Source organism: Sapajus apella, unplaced genomic scaffold, assembly GCF_009761245.1.
Source record: "Sapajus apella isolate SASKATOON/1434 unplaced genomic scaffold, GSC_monkey_1.0 scaffold2, whole genome shotgun sequence".
Lineage (NCBI taxonomy): Eukaryota > Metazoa > Chordata > Mammalia > Primates > Cebidae > Sapajus > Sapajus apella.
Genome location: NW_022436942.1, coordinates 57,738,779 through 57,759,082, shown reverse-complemented (window position 1 = coordinate 57,759,082; position 20,304 = coordinate 57,738,779). Strand labels below are relative to the sequence as shown.

The following is a 20,304-nucleotide window of genomic DNA, read 5'->3' as shown; positions in this document are numbered from 1 at the left end:
AGTGACTAGGCTGCCTCCTTGCTGGGCAGGGCAGGTCTGAAGGAAAAAAAAAAAAAGAAGGCAGCAGCATAACGGAATGAAGACACAACATACCAGAATCTCTGGGACACATTTAAAGCAGTCTCTAGAGGAAAATATATAGCAATAAGTGCCCACATGAGAAGCAAGGAGAGATCAAAAATTGACACCCTATCATCAAAACTGAAAGAGCTAGAAGAGCAAGATCAAAAAAACTCAAAGTCTAGCAGAAGACAAGAAATAGCTAGGATCAGAGCAGAACTGAAGGAGATAGAGACACAAAAAACCCTTCAAAAAATCAATAAATCCAAGAGCTGGTTTTTTGAAAAGATCAACAAAATAGACAGACCACTAGCCAGATTAATAAAAAAGAAAAGAGAATAACCAAATAGATGCAATACAAAACAATAAAGGGGATATCCCCACAGATTCCACAGAAATTCAAACCATCAGCAGAGATTATTACAAACAACTCTATGCACATAAACTAGTAAACCTGGAAGAAATGGATAAATTCCTGGACACTTGCCTCCTCCCAAGCCTAAACCAGGAAGAAGCCAAAACCCTGAACAGACCCATAACAAGGTCTGAAGTTGAGGCAGCAATTAAGAGCTTAACACCCAAAAAAAGCCCAGGTCCAGATGGGTTCACAGCCAAATTCTACCAGACATACAAAGAGGAGCTGGTACTATTCCTTCTGAAACTATTCCAAATGATACAAAAAGAGGGAATTCTTCCCAAATCATTTTATGAGACCAACATCATCCTGATTCCAAAACCCGGCAGAGACTCAACAAGAAAAGAAAACTTCAGGCCAATATCCATGATGAACATAGATGCAAAAATCTTCAATAAAATGCTGACAGGCAATTGCAACAGCACATCAAAAAGCTTATCCACCATGGTCAAGTAGGCTTCATCCCGGGGATGAAAGGCTGGTTCAACATACGCAAGTCTATAAACGTAATTCACCACATAAACAGAACCAAAGACAAAAACCACATGATTATCTCAATTGATGCAGAGAAGGCCTTTGACAAAATTCAACAGCCCTTTATGCTAAAAACCCTCAATAAACTAGATATTCACAGATTGTATCTCAAAATAATAAAAGCTATTTATGACAAACCAACAGCCAATATCATACTGAATGGGCAAAACCTGGAAGCATTCCCCTTGAAATGTGGCACTAGACAAGGATGCCCTCTCTCACCACTCCTATTCAACATAGTACTGGAAGTTCTAGCCAGAGCAATCAGGCAAGAAAAAGAAATAAAGGGTATTCAAATAGGAAAGGAGGGAGTCAAATTGTCTCTATTTGCAGATGACATGATTGTATATCTAGGAGACCCCATCGTCTCAGCCCCAAATCTCCTGAAACTGATTAGCAAGTTCAGCAAAGTCTCAGGATACAAAATCAATGTGCAAAAATCACATGCATTCCTATACACCAATAACAGACTTAAAGAGAGCCAAATCAAGAACAAACTTCCATTCACAATTGCCACAAAGAGAATAAAATACCTAGGAATACAACTAACAAGGAAGGTAAAGGATCTCTTCAAGGAGAACTACAAGCCACTGCTCAACGAAATAAGAGAGGACACAAACAGATGGAGATACATTCCATATTCATGGTTAGGAAGAATCAATATTGTGAAAATGGCCATACTGCCCAAAGTAATTTACAGATTCAATGCTATCCCCATCAAGCTACCAATGACCTTCTTCGCAGAACTGGAAAAAACCACCTTAAACTTCATATGGAACCAAAAGAGAGCCCGCATAGCCAAGTCAATTCTAAGCAAAAAGAACAAAGTGGGAGGCATCACACTACTGGACCTCAAGCTATACTACAAGGCTACAGTAATCAAAACAGCATGGTACTGGTACCAAAACAGACATATAGACCAGTGGAACAGAACAGAGGTCTCAGAGGAAACGCAACGTATCTACAACCATCTGATCTTTGACAAACCAGACAAAAACAAGTAATGGGGAAAGGATTCCTTGTTTAATAAATGGTGTTGGGAAAACTGGCTAGCCATGTGCAGAAAGCAGAAACTGGACCCCTTCCTGACACCTTACACTAAAATTAACTCCAGATGGATTAAAGACTTAAACATAAGACCTAACACCATAAAAACCCTAGAAGAAAATCTAGGCAAAACCATTCAGGACATGGGTGTAGGCAAGGACTTCATGGCCAAAACCCCAAAAGCATTGACAACAAAAGCCAAAATAGACAAATGGGACCTAATCAAACTCCACAGCTTCTGCACAGCAAAAGAACAGTCATTAGAGTGAATCAGCAACCAACAGAGTGGGAAAAAATTTTTGCAGTTTACCCATCTGACAAAGGGCTGATATCCAGAATTTACAAAGAACTAAAACAGATTTACAGGAAAAAAACAAACAAGCCCATTCAAAAGCGGGAAAAGGATATGAACAGATACTTTACAAAAGAAGACATACATGAGGCTAACAAACATGAAAAAATGCTCATCATCATTGGTCATCAGAGAAATGCAAATCAAAACAACATTGAGTTACCATCTCACGCCAGTTAGAATGGCGATCATTAAAAAATCTGGAGACAACAGATGCTGGAGAGGATGTGGAGAAATAGGAACACTTTTACACTGTTGGTAGGAGTGTAAATTAGTTCAACCATTGTGGAAGACAGTATGGCGATTCCTCAAGGATCTAGAAATAGAAATTCCATTTGACCCAGCAATCCCATTACTGGGTATATATCCAAAGGATTACAAATCGTTCTACTATAAGGACACGTGCACACGAATGTTCATTGCAGCACAGTTTACAATAGCAAAGACCTGGAACCAACCCAAATGCCCACTGACGATAGACTGGACAGGGAAAATGTGGCACATATACACCATGGAATATTATGCAGCCATCAAAAACGATGAGTTCGTGTCCTTTGTAGGGACATGGATGAAGCTGGAAACCATCATTCTCAGCAAACTGAAAGAAGAGCAGAAGACCAAACTCCGCATGTTCTCACTCATAGGCGGGTGTTGAACAATGAGAACACATGGACACAGGGAGGGGAACGCTACATACTGGGGTCAGATGGGGGGAAATAGAGGAGGGACAGTGGGGGGTGTGGAGCTGGGGAGAGATAGCAAGGGGAGAGATGTCAGATGTAGGTGATGGGGAGGAAGGCAACAAATCACACTGCCACGTGTGTACCTATGCAACAATCTTGCATGTTCTTCACATGTACCCAAAAACCTAAAATGCAATAAAATAAATAGATGGGGGGAAAAAAGATTCTAGAATGTAAAATAAAACTTGTAAGACATAAAATAGGTTTTCAAATAATTGTTCTCAATATTATTACAACACTATACATCTAAAACAACTTGAAAATAGAGAAGATATAAAATATACAATAATATAGTATCAGCACCTTACAACACTAGATTATTTTAAAATAAATTGGTAAATGGGGCATGGGCATGAGTGGGGACTTAGGAAAACAGAGATAACAAGTCTGCTAATTTCTTCATTTTAGAAATGCAAATGATTTAACAGCCAGGAGCATGAGTACTTTGTTCATGTGCTGCTCCACTCTTAGTGATCCCTGTAACCCTGGTTGGTTACTTAACATCTAAGCATTCAACTCCTTACCTATGAAATAGGAATACCATAATACCCCAGAGTATTATGGAGTATGATTTGTGGGAATGTTGAGTGGGAATGAAATCAGATAATGCATCTGAAGTACTTAACACCTATAATCACTCAGGAATATTAGCTATTAACTTATAAAGAGAGAAACAAAATTTTACTCATGAAAACAGAGGAAATAGATCTAAAGATGGTTTTGGTAATGTAAAAGTAGTGACTGAAAAAACCTCTCAAACACACACATATTCTCCTAGTCAATGTGAAAGACCAAATGTACTTTATAAAAAGAAACAAAAATCTATCACTTATTTGAATAGTTCAAGCATTGATATGCTACAGTGAACAAAACATGTCTCAATTTTTTAGGTGAGATTTGAATTGTTTAAATTGCATAAACACAGAATGATCTTATTTTTGTTGGGGGAAAATAGAGGTGCATAGAAAAGAAAAGAAAGAAATATGAAAATATTAATAGTAGCTATCACTTGGTGTTGGAATTATGAGTGTCTTTTTCTTCTCTCTTGACTTTTACTGATAACTAGAATGAACATATTTTATAAACAGAATAAAAGGTTATTTTATTTTAAAGTCACTTATTGTTAATCACTGTTAACATTTAAGTGTGTATCACTCTTAATTTTTCTTCACATGCAAATATCTATATATTTCATTCCATCAGTCAAAGAATGTTTATTGATTATCCACTATGTTCCAGGCTTTGTTCTAATCTCTGGATATAGCAATGAAAAGATAGGGACAAAAATGTATCTATCTCCTCCTAGGATGTAAATAAGTAAAATATATATTTTTTACATTTATAGATGTTATGAAGAAACCATAAAGCAGGGAAGGAAATAAGAATTAGTGGTTGCCATTTTATGTGACCATGGAGGCCTTATTGAAAAAAGTATAAAGTAAGATTTTATTAGGAATAGACATTTGAAGAAGGTGTTGGATGGGGCCACTTCCTGAGGGAAGAAAATCCCAGGCAGAAAAACAGATACAAAGATCCTGATCCAGAAGAACTCCTAATGCATTGGAGAAATAGCAAGAGGCAATATGGCTAGATGTCAGTTAAGGGAAAAGGAGCATAGTAGGAGCTTATGTTATTTAAGAGAACTGGGGCAAAGTATCCACAGGTCCAAGATCACGTATGGCCTCACAGGGATTGTAAGGATTCTGGCTTTTACTCTGAGTGAATCGAGGTACCAGTCAAGAGTTTTGAGCAGAGGAGTGACATAATTTGCTTTGGTTTTGGGAAGCTAACTCTGACTTCTATGTTAAGAATTGCCTGTGAGTTGCAAAAATGAAAGCTCGGAGATGCATTAGGAGGCTGCTACAACAGCCGAGGGAGAAAAGGATGAGTGAGGCATAGGCAGGTTGCAGGTATATTTTAAAGGTAGAGCCACCAGGTTTTGCTATGTGATTGGGTGTGGGGTGTGCGAGGATAACTAGACAGTAGGATATACAAGTCTGGAATTCAAAGGAGAAGTCAGGTTAAAAATAGGAACTTGGGAGTTGTGATTGCTTTGGTGACATGTTAAACCCTGAGGCCAGCAAAGGAATTAATGTAAACAGAAAATGTAAACAGGAAAGAGGTCCAAGTATGTCAATCCCTGGAGCACTTGAATGCTTACACATTTGGAAACAGAAGGAACCAGCAGAGAGTGAGAAGGAACAGCATGGGAGGTAGGATGAAAACCAGAAGAGTGTGGTGTCTCGGGAGTTAATGAAAGTGTTTCATCCAAGAGAGGTGATAATCTATGATAATCTATATCAGTTGTCTAGCTGGTAGGTCAAGGAAGATGAGAGTTATGAATGTTCATTTTAGCAAGGTAGAGATTTTGCTGATATTGACAAAGGCTGTTCTGTGGAGGTAGGTGGAACAAAAGCCTATTTGGAGTAGATTTAAAAGAATAGCATTTAAGAGACTTTTCTTTTGCAGAGCTAGAACACCATATTTTCTTTAATATTTATCTTTCTGTGTTAAAGAGGTAGAAATTGTCATTTGATTGCATTTAGCTTTTTTCCTATACAAGGAAAATTACATGAGGCCCCAACCTGAAAATTTCTGTGAGATAGTTGCTAAATGAATATGTCATGTACCAACACCTCAGCTAAAGTGGATCTTACTAGTTTCTGTGATCATGAAAATCCCAAGCAAATCTATGGGCCTTTTGTTTAGGCTTTCTGGCTGCTATCTTTACCATGTCTTCTTTAATTGGTTGAAAAGTCACGTGAAAGATAGCCATAAATGATTGATTTTCTAAGCCATATTTTGTTCTTCTTTCTGGATCATTTGGAAACATTCGCGGAGTTGAACATCATTGTTGCCATGGCTATAGCACCAAACCATAACAGAGGATTTTTGTTTTACATTAGATATCTCTTACCATAGCAACAGCAATGTTGATTTAAAACATAACTCCCTAGATATAATGTATCTTTCATATTTCTGTATATTTTCTATGGTGTATCTTGTTAATATTATTACACTTTTAATAACTCTTCTGCTCCTTTGAAATGAAGTATCTCTTGAGATACATGTGAGAAAAATCTAGCCTGCTCATTGCCTACAGAAATAGAAAACTCACAGGATACATTTGAATGCATTACGTTCTCAGAGCTTTTACTTGGGATATTTGGGTGACTTTGAGTTCACATTCAAGGTATAACTTTTGAAAATTGAATGGAATGTTATTCATTTTAGAGTAATTAAAAATAATTTCTGTCCCTTTTATATTACAAAATCATTTTCTTTTTATGTAAAGAATATAGATCTTTTTTTGTTGTTTTATTTCTTCAGAATGGTTCTTTTTTTCACATTTATAATCCATTGGGATGGCATATAAATGGAAAGTTATTAAAACAAGTTAAACCAAAAGACCAACACTCTTGAAAACAACAGACTTGAGTTAAAGAGGCTATTTCCTCTCTTCCCCCAATACAGTCTCTTCTGTTGGGAAAAATACATGGTTACAGTGGCTGCAGTATTACAAAGAAATACATTTTGGTAAGAGAAAAACAAAACCTCTTGGTTCTGATGTAGTCATTCACTAGACGCCATTTATTCATCTGGCTCTAGGCTGTGGGAATTACTCCTAGCACAGAACCCCCTTTGAAATCCTTAACTCCCTAGGGAGGCAGAGATAGCTGAGAAACTGCCCCTATGAACTTGGTTTATACATGGGAAACAAAGAAGTTAGTGGTTGAGGGTAACAGAGGGAAGACGTGTGGGAAGGGTCAATGTAGCTGGCTTCCTTTGCTTGCAACAGGAGCTTCTTTCAATGCAGAGCGCATGCCAAGACAGATCAGGCACTTTACCAAAAAGATACAATAATTTAGTAATACAGTCTGCCCAGGCAGCTTAGCAGCTGGAAATGAGGGAGCCTTGGGATTTGCTATAAATGGTAGGGAAATTGGCTGATAGCCTCTCTCCTGTGTTGAGCAAAGGGAGCAAGAGAAAAGATTATAAATATTTGAAATCAAAGCCAAACAGCATGGTCTGTTCTTGTCCAAGAGCTGTCAGAATGTCAGCATTCTCTGGCTTCCGCATTAAATGCTGAGTTTGGCAGACTATAGGGCTAATAGATCAGGAAACAACAGAGCGTACCTGGGTGGCTTTTCAGAAAGGCAGCTGCCGGTCTTAAGTTGTTTAGAAGAGGAAATTTTATTACATGCTCTGTCTAACACCATTCAGCATCTAAGCATAACAGCAATCTTTGGGCTAATTGTGCAATCAGAATAAATACCCAAAGGTCACTACTGATACCTGGAAAGAGGCCCAGTGGGTGGTTTTGAAGCTCCAGTGATACTTGGATAGGACACTCCAGTGGATGGCACATTGTACCGATGCCATAGGAGGTTCTGGGGTAATCTGACACAAAGCCTTGTGATGTATTGGAGAAAAGCAGGCTTTGCATTAGCCAGATTTATATCTCACACTGATTCCCCTGTTCACTAGCTATGTTATTCCTCATTGGTGCAAATACCTACTTCAGAGGCTTGTGTGAGGACTAAATGAGATAAAATGAGTTAGGATGACCTTGAACATAGAAGGCACACAATACCTATTGGTAGTTCCCCTCACCTAGTATGGAATCTTGGCCTTTGTAATTTTTGAAATAAGTTCCTTTCCAGTAAATTGGAGTTTGCTTAAATTAATTTCATGTATCTTTGGAAACTATAATTGATTTTTTACATTGGGAAATTAAGGAGTGACAGTTCTATATATTTTCCTCTGTGGCTCATTGTTACTTGTTTGACCCACACTTCTATCTCAATGTAAAACTGACCTGGAAAGTGAGCTGGAAAATATTTTCTCAATATTTGGGAAAAAAATGAATGTATTAGTTCATCACATAAGTTTATATTGTTAAGTAAAAAAAAAAAACCAAGTGGATAATATTTCTCTCTGACATTTCTAAAACCCAGCACTCCTTTAAAAGCTTGTTGGGACAAGTTGACAATGTATATTACTAAAGCTTAGCTCGTTGTTATCTTTAGTCAAATCAAGTTGATCTAGGATTTCTATACAAAGCATACTCTATGATTATTTGCATGATTATTTTTTAAATGAAGACCACAGACTACTTGGAATTCTTTTAAAATATCAAACTTCCCATACTTTCTTTTGTGTTCTTTATAAATATGCTTTTTAGGAGGATCTTATTTTAAAAGAATTTTCTTTATATGATTCATAACTAACTAAAATAAGCTTGTTCTTCATTTATACAACTCTCAGGATAATTTATTGACTATATATTACATCATACATTACAAGGCACAACCATGCAGGGCAAGGCAATTGATTATTAACCCTACCTATGTAGTAGGGTATAAATCATTTAAAGAGTCACATTAAAAACTTTTCAGTCCTAATAAACTGTGGGTTTTATGAAGTGAAATTGTTACAAGTGTACATTTTTATGATAAATATATTTTGCTTCAAAGTATTACGTCAGTCTGGGTGCTCTGAGAGACCTTTCTGCAGCAGAGCAAATATATTCTGAATAGGACATGTTCTTTGAGACATTGCCTGCTCCAATGACTCTTGCTCTCTAAAAATGTATGATAGAAGAGAGGAAGGCTGATGTTGCTCTGAGTGCAGATGTGAATAATAGTGCTGCTATTTGGGACACTGTTCCCTGGCCCAGCTGTAGAGCTGGAAGGCTGAGTCACACAGCCTAGGGAAGCACAAGGTTTTTCTCCCTGCAGAAAACCTTCCCTGATGAGATTGACAAGCTTCCATAGATTAAAGTCAAGTAATAAAGTGAATAATAAATTATTTCTAAACACCTTGCAAAGCAAACCACGATAAGTAGATATCAACAAAAATAACAAAGACATATTTATCCCTCAATGACTATAGATATTATTATTGGAGATCGGAAATAAGAAATAGAACCACTATGTATAAACAAAATGTTTAAATAAATAATATGCCCTATCATTAAAATGAGTAAAAAATGATGACTATAAGTAAATAGCAAGAAAAATTGAAAAATAAATGGCATTTTCAGATATGAAAAATTTAACACTTGAAATTACTTTTAAAATCCTAAATGAATAGACTAAACATCAGATTATGCACAAGGGAAGAGAAAATTGGTGAACTGAAGGATACATTTGAAAAAATTCCCCAAAATGTATCACAGAGGGGCAAAGAGGCAGAAAATCTGGAAGGCATAAAGAGATATGAAGTATGGAATGAGAAGGTTAACTTAACCAGAGACTCGGGATGAAATAATTTTTTTAAATGTACGAGAGGAAATTTTTTGATGGATAATGGCTGAATTTTTTCAAATTGACAAAAGTATGGATTCACAGGTCCAGAAAACACACTGTATTCCAAGCAGGATAAATAAAAATAAATCCATAGTGAGACATATTATTGTGAAACTGAAAAATTCAGAGATTTTCAAGCCAGGTGGAGAGAAAAGATGGATCACTCACAAGAAAGACAGGTATCATGATGGCAGAATTATCAAGAAAATGATGAAAGTCACAAAAAAGTGGAATTTATTCAAAGTATGAGAGAAAATAAATATCAACCTAAAATTATAAACTAAAAAAAAATTTTTAATAAATGAGAGTAAAACAAAGATATTTACAGTTAAAGACTGAGAGCATTGACCACCAAAGGCCTGTATAAAGGAAAATCTCAAGAATAACTTTATGAAGGAAAATGATCTCAGACTACCCTGTGGAAGGAATGGTGAGTAAATAAAATGGCAAAAATGTAAGCCAATTGAAATTTTAAAACTGTCTCAATAAAATAATAATACCTGATTTGTAAAGCTAACCAAAAGAATTTAAAACACTGACAACAATATTTATTATGGAAGAAGTAATTGAATGTAAAATGCTCTAAAGTTTTTAAATTGTTTAGGAAGAAGTGGATAAGGTACTATTTAACTTTAGACTTTTTTTTTTTTTTAAGATGGAGTCTTGCTCTGTCACCCAGGCTAGAGTACAGTGGTGCAATCTCAGCTCACTGCAACCTCCGACTCCCTGTTTCAAGCGATTCCCCTGCCTCAGCCTCCCTAGCAGCTGGGATTACAGGCACACACCATCACACCAGCTAATTTTTGTATTTTTAGCAGAGACGGAGTTTCACCATTTTGGCCAGATATAACATGCATATATTTCATAGGAAAAAATAAGTATGTTAAAATTAGATTTCAATACACCTCACTCATGTATTTGTCCCCATATATTTGTGAATTTAAATACACATTTCTAAATAAGTCCTGAGAAATGAGTTAGGGGATACCATAATAGTCACTTAAAAACATTTAAAATTAAACAAAAATGTAAATGCTAAATATCAAACGTGATGAAAGCAGCATAATTGGAACTTAGAAATTGTAAATGCTTATATTAGAAAACAAGAAATGCCTAATGAGGTAAATGCCACTTAAGAAATTTCATAAGAAGTAGTAGAATACAACCAGAAAAGTCATAGCAAGAAAATAGTAAAGGACAGAAATGAATGAAATAGAGAACAAATATGGAATGTTAATTCACAAAGCCAGAAATGGAATCTTTGATGACACTAAAAAAATGAATGCACTTTCCAGTCAAAATAATTAAGATAAAAAGGTACAAACAAACCTATTAGGAAAGAAAAGGGGGTAAATCTACAGATACAAAAAAAACATTCAAAGGTTAAGAAGAATGAATAATTGTGTATCAATGAATTTTAATACTGAGAAAAATTAGACAAACTCTAGATAACTATAACTTTAAAAACTTCAAAAAGGTATAGAGACTCCAAATACTTCTATACTAAGTAAATTAATAATTTGAAATCTTCTCACAAAGTGTAACGTCGAGATAATTTTGAGTCCAGGTGATTTTAAAGGTAAAGTAAATATAAAAGCGTTCAAGAAACATATCATTCCAATCTTATATAAACTCTTCCAGAGAATTGAAAATTTTCCCCAACTATTTCTATGAGGCGAGTAATCATGTCAAAACTAGACAGAATAAAAAAGGTAAAACTAAAGGCCTATTTCATTCATGAACATAGATGCAAAGATCCCAAAGTACTAACAAACCAAATCTAGCAGGATGCCAAAAAGAAAGTTCATTATGACCACACTGAATTTATCCTATAGGTATCCCACTAATATCTAATGTTTAACATTAGAGAATTTACAAATGTCTTTCACCCTAACAGAGTAAAGGAGAAAAATTACATAACTGAACACAGTCAGAAAAATATTTTATATAAACTCAATATCTAGTCACAATTAAAATTCTCAGCAACCTTAGAAGACATTTAACTTAATAAATGGCATCTACCTGAAACTTAGGGAAAACATTATTTTTAAGATAAAATTACTGTTCTCAATTCTTTACTGTCTCTTCTGCCCTGGTACATTGCAGTGCAGTAGCCTAGGTGGCCATTTACATCCTCCATTTACTTCAGGTGTAGACACATGACTTTACATGACTTTCTTCTGTCAAGAGGTAACCACATGCCAGTTCCTACAGCTGAGATATAAAGGGGGCATCACATGTTTCCACTGTGGAAAGACACATCATGTAGCCTCTGAACAACTCTACTGTATACTCATGAGATAATGAAAGTGAAATAGGCAAATGATGTCTTAGTATTAGTCTGAAAATTGTTTTGACTTCATGAAACTTCTGAAATAATCTTGGAGACCCCAAGCATCCCTGGACTACACTTTGAGAACTACTACTTTAGTGTATATTTTCTACAGGCAAGTACTTTCTTACACAACCACAGTGTAACCAAAACAGAAAGTTAATACCTCACTAGCATCTATTCCTCAGACCCCATTCAAGATTTGCTGGTTTCCCCAATAATATTGTTTATGGTCAAAGGCTCTAGTTCAGGATCACACGCTGCATTTAGTTGTAATATCTCTTTAGTCTTCTTCAACCTGGAAGGGTTCCTTTGACTTTCTTTGAGTTCATGACCTTGATGCTTTTGAAGATTACAGGCCAGTTATTTTGTAGAATGGCCCACAAATTGGATTTCTCTCATATTCTTATATGATTACATTTAGGTTATACATGTTTGGCAGGAAAATCCAAAAGTGATTCTGCATTTTTCTCATTGTATCTTTACCACATTGGATATGGTTTTGATTTGTTCTATTATTTATATTGTTCACCTTGATCATTTGATTAAGATAGTGCCTCAGATTTTTTCACTGTAGAGTTTCTTTATTTCCTCTTCCTAATTAATAAGTATTTTGTGGGGAGGCAATATGAAATTATTTAAGTTTCCCATTCCTAGTCAAACTTTTAAATCACTTATTTATGGGCTCATGTTTTTCTATTTTATTCCATGGGTTATAATCCATTACTGTCATTATTTATTATGTTCCTAAAATTGCCCTCTATTTGAATCCTTTTACTGTTTCCCACATTTAATGAGAAGGAATGTCCTAGAATGGTAAGAGTTTCCTGTATGGGAGCAGGGATAAGCCATGGTAGCCATGAGCACTTCACATTTCAAGGGGCTTCTCCTTTGCAGTTCTGATGACGTATTAAGAAATACAGGTCTTTGACTGGTTGATTCAGGAAGGCTTCCTGCTACTACCTCAGTGTTCTTGAGTTCCATGTACCTGCCTTCCAAAACAGTGCTCTCATATCTGAACACTATGCTTTGCTATTCTATTACATTCAAAGTCTCCCTCCACTGGACATCTGCCAGATGCCACCACCACTGGCCCCCCCTTTTTTTTCTAGAGAAGGTTTCACTCTGTTGCCCAGGCTGAGTGCAGTGGCATGATCAAACGTCATGATAGCCTTGAACTCCTCGGCTCAAGCAATCCTCCTATCTCAGTCTCCTGAGTAGCTGGAATCCTCAGGCACACATTAACATGCTTAAATTTAAAAAAAAAAAAAAATTGTTTGTACAGATGAGGTCCTGCTGTGTTCCCCAGGCTGGTCTCAAACTCCTGGGCTCAAGCAATCCTTCCGCCTTGACCTCCCAAACTGTTTGGGTTACAGGTGCGAGCCACTGTACGTGGTCCCTACTGCCCCATTATACGAAACGTTTTTCTCCCTCAAATCTTTGGTGTTTTCGCCCTATTCAATTTGTATTCTTCTCCCAAAAGTTTTTCTTCAGAGTGGATCTGTAGCCTACTAGAAGTATCCATTTATTGGAGAGTCCTGATATTCTAGAGGGATTAAGCTACTTCCTGTGGTCTTGTTACAGGATGTTTATAAGTTCTGCTAGTTGTTCTCAAATTTTACTGCACAGTATCCTGCTTAGCACAAAGCCCTCTCCTTTGGGAAATCATTATCTGTTGGCAATTTCTGAGTTCCATGGCTTGTAGGTGCCATTGAATTTCTGTTTCTTTTCACCACCATTGCTGCACTACTGCTGATTCAGTTCTGGATCCTGCTGCTGCCATGTGCTTTGGCTACACGCGTCTGTTTTTCGGCGCCATGGGGATTTCTTAATACTTAGCTTTACTGGAGCTATCATCTGTAGTGTTCTTCCTTTATTTTGCTCCCATGTGCTCATTTTATCCTTTCACTATCCCTATGTCTTGTTTTTATGAGGATAATTGAGGTGAGTAATTTAAAAAGGATACTATGTTGTTGTCATATTCAGAAATACCAATTATCTTTTAAAGGTGTAACTCATGTCATGCCAACCCTATTCCTACCTGCATCTCTGATTCAATCACCAGCCATTCTACTAATCCCCCACCACTCTTATTATAGCCACATTGGCCTTCTTATTTTTCTTGCTAGTCTTAGGGACTTTTCATATCTTCTTTCCTATGCCTCGAAATAATCTCCCCCAAAACTTTGAATGATTTACACTTTGACAGTCATTTCTGTGTCTGCTCAATGTCAGCTCCTGAGAAAGGCATTTCCTAATTACCTTTAGCATCTTCCTTTCATTTCTATCTCATGACTTTGCTTTTTTTTCACAGAACAACATACCATAATTCAAAATTATACCATTTCTTGATTTGCCTGTAGTCATCTTTCTGCTAGAATGTAGGCACCATGAAGGCAGCACATTGCCTTTGACACTGCTGAAACTTTGCTACCTGATATACAGGAAATGTTTTATACATATTTGTGAAATAAATTCACAGTTTCTACTAATATCAACGTCAGCCCTGGTATCATTAAAAATAGGAAAAAATTGTATTTTCTAAAGCAGATGCAATGACCCAATAGACAAAAGTGATACTCTATAATAGAAAAAGTCACTTGTTTTCTCTAATTTTTCCATAGCATGAAATTTTGGATTTTATTGTTATTCAGATATATAGGATATAAAAATCACGGCAAAGATGGATAAAAAGAGATTGAACTGGTTCCTGTTGGACATTTATTCTAACATTTATTTGAAATGCTAATGATGCTTTGAATAACTATCACATTGGAATTCACACATATTTAGTTCTGTACCTTGGCATGAAATAATATCCACTTATCAAAAGAGAAGTGTGAAATTAAATGAGACAAGTTATTAAACAGTTTAATCTATATATTTTGCCTCCATTTTGTCTGAAGAAAGGGTAAAAAAACAAAAATTCTTTATAAAGTATACTTTTGAAAATATACAAACAGAAACAAAGGAGTAAATCCCATGTGATTATCATGTCAAAATAATCTTTATTGAGTGTCTAATACAGTCAGTTATTACTATGTTTCTTTGTAAAAATGAAGCCCTATAGTTACAAAATTATTATTGTGATAATAGAAACACATTCTTAGTGTTCTATGTAGCATGTATTGTTCTCACTTCTTTACTTCTTGCTATGGTCCAAATATTTGTGTCCTACCAAAATTCATATGTTGAAATCCTAACCCCCAAGATAATGGTAATAGGAAGTGGGCCCTCTGAGAGGTGATTAAGTCATGAGGGCACCATGTGAGGACCCAGGCAAGATGGCGCCCTCTGTGAACCAGAAAAGAAGCCCTCTTCTGACACCAAATCTGCTGGTGTCTTGATCTTGGACTTAGCCTCTAGGCCTGTGAGACATGATTATCTGTTGTTTATAAGCTACCTAGTTTATGGCATTTTGTTATATCAGCCCAAATGGACAAACGCATTTATTATTCTATGATTTCATTCAATCTTCACAGCACTTTTACGTATATTCTATTATTATCATCATTTTCCAGATGTGGAAATATAAATATTGCCAGGATTTATTTTGAAGAATGTATTAATTCTTTAAAACTTGGAATATAGGTTGAATTAGTTATCTATTGTCATATATCAAACCATCTCAAACTTAATGGCCATTAATATAGCTCATGATCCTGGTGGGTATCTTCTTCTGGCCTGGGCAAGCCTCAGCTCCTGTTGGCTGTGCTTGCTAATGTATCAGTGGTATTAGCAGAATGGCCTGAGTTTGGTAGGTCCTAGATAGCCTCACTCACATAGGTGGAAGTTGGCTGGCTTTTGGTTGTGGTGACAGGACTGGGTGATGCATTAACCACGTCTTTTTATTTTCTGTTTTATTTGTGTATTTTTATTTTTAGGCTTTGGTCTCGGGTTCTTGCTGTGGAGGGACTGCCCCTCCTAGGGCTAGTTTTTAGATAGTCAACAGCACCCATGAGCATGCTTTTCTTATGCAAACAAACAAATCCAGAGCCCATACCCCCAGTTACCTCCTTTACCTGGCTCTCATTCTCTAGGCCACTATTCATTCACCTGCTCTAATTTCCAGACAACTAGGAACAGTTCCTATGACCCAGAGTCTGCTGAAACTATTCAAACTAGCCAGTCCTAAACCTGCTTATACCTGCTTTGTGTGTTTCTTTTCATGGAAACCATAACAAAGACTCTTGCCTCAATCTCCCCTCACTTTGTCAGCCTCTTTCTGAGGGACCCTGGTATTTCCCTGTGGTGCCCTATAATGTGGCATGCCTCTCTTCTTGGATCAATAAGTATAGCATCTGTCTTTTCAATGGCAATTGTCTCCTGATCTGTTGGTTTCAACACACTTAAAAAATAATGAAACCCACATTTTGAAACAGCTGAATAAAGTGTCACCTCATCATCCAGCAGGCCAGCCTGACTTGTTGACATGGTAGCAGGGTCCCAAGAGCAAGAAGAGAACAAGTCTAATGCACACACGCTTTTCAGGTCTCTACTCATATCACATTTGCTGCAGTCTGATTGAGCAGGGCAAGGCACATGGCCATGCTGCGAGGGAGTCAGCATGGGAGGACTGGATACAGGGAGGGCTATGCATGCAGGGAGCCGTGAGCAGACTGGGGCCGTAACTGCAATCAGTCCACCCCACAGGTTTCCCAGGACACTTCATATCAACTTCTCATTTCCTTTGACTTGAATAATATTTAGAATTTGGCCACTGGAAAAAGCAAGTAATATTTGTCTTTTCACCACTCTTGACAGATATGTTACCATCACAATGCTAAGAACTGCTATTCAAAAGACTAAGCTTTATAAGCTAATAACAAAATTCTCTTTTACTTTGAGAAGTGACTGCTTGTGACTAGAGGACTTGGACAGTACAAAGCCTTATGGGGTTGTAATTATAGTCATTGTGGTCAAGCTACAGAGGGTATGGCAACCTAATAATAATATTTGCAGAAAACTTTAAATAATATTATGCCCCTAAAATTCTTATTATTCTAGATAATGAACATTGTCAGAAACTCTTTAGGCTGAGGTTTACAGAATCTTTTTCCCACAACAGGCTAGTTATTTTCAATTTTCCTTTCAAATTCAGACCCTTTATCCTTCTTCGGTAACTTTCAAGATGAAATTCCAAAAATTCCTTATTTCAGAATTCCTGCTTGCTACTACATTACTCACCATTACTGTCACCCATACCAACCTGCTTATGTTGTAGAGCATTATGTGAGATCCAAGTAGCCAAGGGAAAAAAATATATATATTGGAACAAAATGCCAGGCTTATTTTCTTCTTAGTATTAGCTTATCTCCAAGAAGAAAACAAAACAAAACAAAGAAAAAGCTCTAATGCTTTTAGTCCACTTTTCCCAAACTCCAGACATAGTCCTGAACAGGAGAAGCATGTCTCTCTCAACAAAGAGCCTGCTTGCTTGTCCTATGGATAGACCAACCCTAGATTTAAAAAAAAAGTTTATCTGTAATAGGAATATATTTGCAAGGCCAATGGATGTCAGAATATGATAGATGTTAATTTGAATCTCAACTTAATCACTTACTAGGTGGAGAAGTGCCAGCCTCTGAAGTTGTCTAAGTGTTAATTTTGACTTCTTAGCGATGCACATACTCAGCGATAAACTCTAGCCTTTAGAGAAAATTCAAAGCTGCCTTATCCCACTATCCATTCACTATTCTACCCCTAGAATGGTCTCTGTTGTGAGGGGGAGACGAAATACAGTTATCAAGACGGTGTGGCTACTTTAGAAAAGGATGAGGTTTTATTGTGTTGTTTTGTTTTTGTGAGAAGACAGTGAGTGTAATAGTAGTAGATGGGTGCGAATTGTTGCTTTTGTAGATCATGTTTCCTGGATCTCTCTTCCTGTCACTCTTCTTTCTTCAATCTCAAGATGCTGGTGTGATAGCTGGACAGGTAACCATCTTCTCTTTGGAAAAATCAAGCAGGAACTAGGGTGAAGTCTAGAGACACATACAGCTAGGAATACACCTGCTTTTACCAGTTCCCAGACAGAGGGCAGTATAGAGACCTGGGGCCAGTCTCCACTATAAAAAACAGATGTGTCTGTAGCAACTTCTAAGCCAATGTCTAATGAGACTTATAATGGTTGTCAATTTCATAAAAATATGGTAATTAAATATTTTGGCCATTTCTTACTATCACAAAATCATAATTACTATTAATCACTTCATAGGATTGTTATTGGATCAAAGGAGATGATATAAATATAATTTCTTTTTTTTCCCATTTATTTTATTGCATTTTAGGTTTTGGGGTACATGTGAAGAACATGCAATATTGTTGCGTAGGTACACACGTGGCAGTGTGATTTGATGCCTTCCTCCCCATCACCTACATCTGGTATTTCTCCCCTTGCTCTCTCTCCCCAGCTCCCTACCCCCCACTGTCCCTCCCCTATTTCCCCCCAACTGACCCCAGTGTGTAGTGCTCCCCTCCCTATGTCCATGTGTTCTCACCCGCCTATGAGTGAGAACATGCGGTATTTGATCTTCTGCTCTTCTGTCAGTTTGCTGAGAATGATGGTTTCCAGGTTCATCCATGTCCCTACAAAGGACACAAACTCATCGTTTTTGATGGCTGCATAATATTCCATGGTGTATATGTGCCACATTTTCCCTTTCCAGTCTATCGTCGATGGGCATTTGGGTTGGTTCCAGGTCTTTGCTATTGTAAACAGTGCTGCAATGAATATTCGTGTGCACATGTCCTTATAGTAGAATGATTTGTAATCCTTTGGATATATACCCAGTAATGGGATTGCTGGGTCAAATGGAATTTCTATTTCTAGGTCCTTGAGGAATCGCCATACTGTCTTCCATAATGGTTGAACTAATTTACACTCCCACCAACAGTGCAAAAGTGTTCCTATTTCTCCACATCCTCTCCAGCATCTGTTGTCTCCAGATTTTTTAATGATCGCCATTCTAATTGGCATGAGATGGTATCTCAATGTTGTTTTGATTTGCATTTCTCTAATGACCAGTGATGATTAGCATTTTTTCATATGTTTGTTGGCCTCATGTTTGTCTTCTTTTGTAAAGTGTCTGTTCATATCCTTTTCCTACTTTTGAATGGGCTTGTTAGTTTTTTTCCTGTAAATCTGTTTTAGTTCTTTGTAAATTCTGGATATCAGTCCTTTGTCAGGTGGGTAAACTGCAAAAATTTTTTCCCATTCTGTTGGTTGCCAATTCATTCTAATGACTGTTTCTTTTGCTGTGCAGAAGCTGTGGAGTTTGATTAGGTCCCATTTGCCTATTTTGGCTTTTGTTGTCAATGCTTTTGGGGTTTTGGTCATGAAGTCCTTGCCTACACCTATGTCCTGAATGGTTTTGCCTAGATTTTCTTCTAGGGTTTTTATGGTGTTAGGTCTTATGTTTAAGTCGTTAATCCATCTGGAGTTAATTTTAGTGTAAGGTGTCAGGAAGGGGTCCAGTTTCTGCTTTCTGCACATGGCTAGCCAGTTTTCCCAACACCATTTATTAAACAGGGAATCCTTTCCCCATTGCTTGTTTTTGTCTGGTTTGTCAAAGATCAGATGGTTGTAGATTTGTTGTGTTGCCTCTGAGACCTCAGTTCTGTTCCATTGGTCTCTATCTCTGTTTTGGTACCAGCACCATGCTGTTTTGATTACTGTAGCCTTGTAATATAGTTTGAAGTCCGGTAGTGTGATGCCTCCCGCTTTGTTCTTTTTGCTTAGAATTGACTTGGCTATGCGGGCTCTCTTTTGGTTCCATATGAAGTTTAAGGTGATTTTTTCCAGTTCTGCGAAGAAGGTCATTGGTAGCTTGATGGGGATAGGATTGAATCTGTAAATTACTTTGGGCAGTATGGCCATTTTCACAATATAGATCCTTGGTGCCTAGCAGATAGCACTTACCCATTAAATGTTACTTGTTAATTTATAAAAATGTTAGTGTTTGGGGTTTATGATAATAACTAGCTTATTGAAAGTATGAATCAGCAAATCAACTTTGGGTTTGTTGGCATTATGTAGCACAGTTGCTATACTTTAGTTCTTTGCAACAGTGAGTTATGGGCTTATCAGGTAATTTAAATTTTGATCTTGGCAATATTTAGCTATCAATATGAATTAAAATGTACACTGAAAAAAAAAGTGCACTTTCTTTGCTAAATTCTTTGGCCAGGTTTTATGTCTTTAAAAGACAAATTAAGTCCCAAAAGGCATGATGTATTTTAAATCTTAAAGAAAATATGTGTTTTATCTTAGAAAAAATTCCAAAGGAATAAAAATTATCATTCATCATTGGTTTCTTTCCTGCATTATATCTCCAAAGATCTGAAGATATTAGAAAATAGTTAATGCTATTTCAGAGAAGAAAGAAAAAGATACCTTTGTGTTAATAGCTCAACATCAGTTTCTTTTATTAGAGCCTTACTTTTTCTGATATTATGGATTGCATTGTTTGCCTATGTTAAGTCTGTACCAATTTTTATCTAAATTATGTAAT

The 20,304-nt window shown here is 36.7% G+C and overlaps 1 protein-coding gene across 16 annotated transcripts in view; it reads left to right on the top strand.

Moving 5' to 3' along the window:
* ANKS1B (ankyrin repeat and sterile alpha motif domain containing 1B) overlaps positions 1-20,304 on the top strand; it is a 1,261,971-nt gene that overhangs the window by 713,724 nt on the left and 527,943 nt on the right. The window lies entirely within an intron of this gene.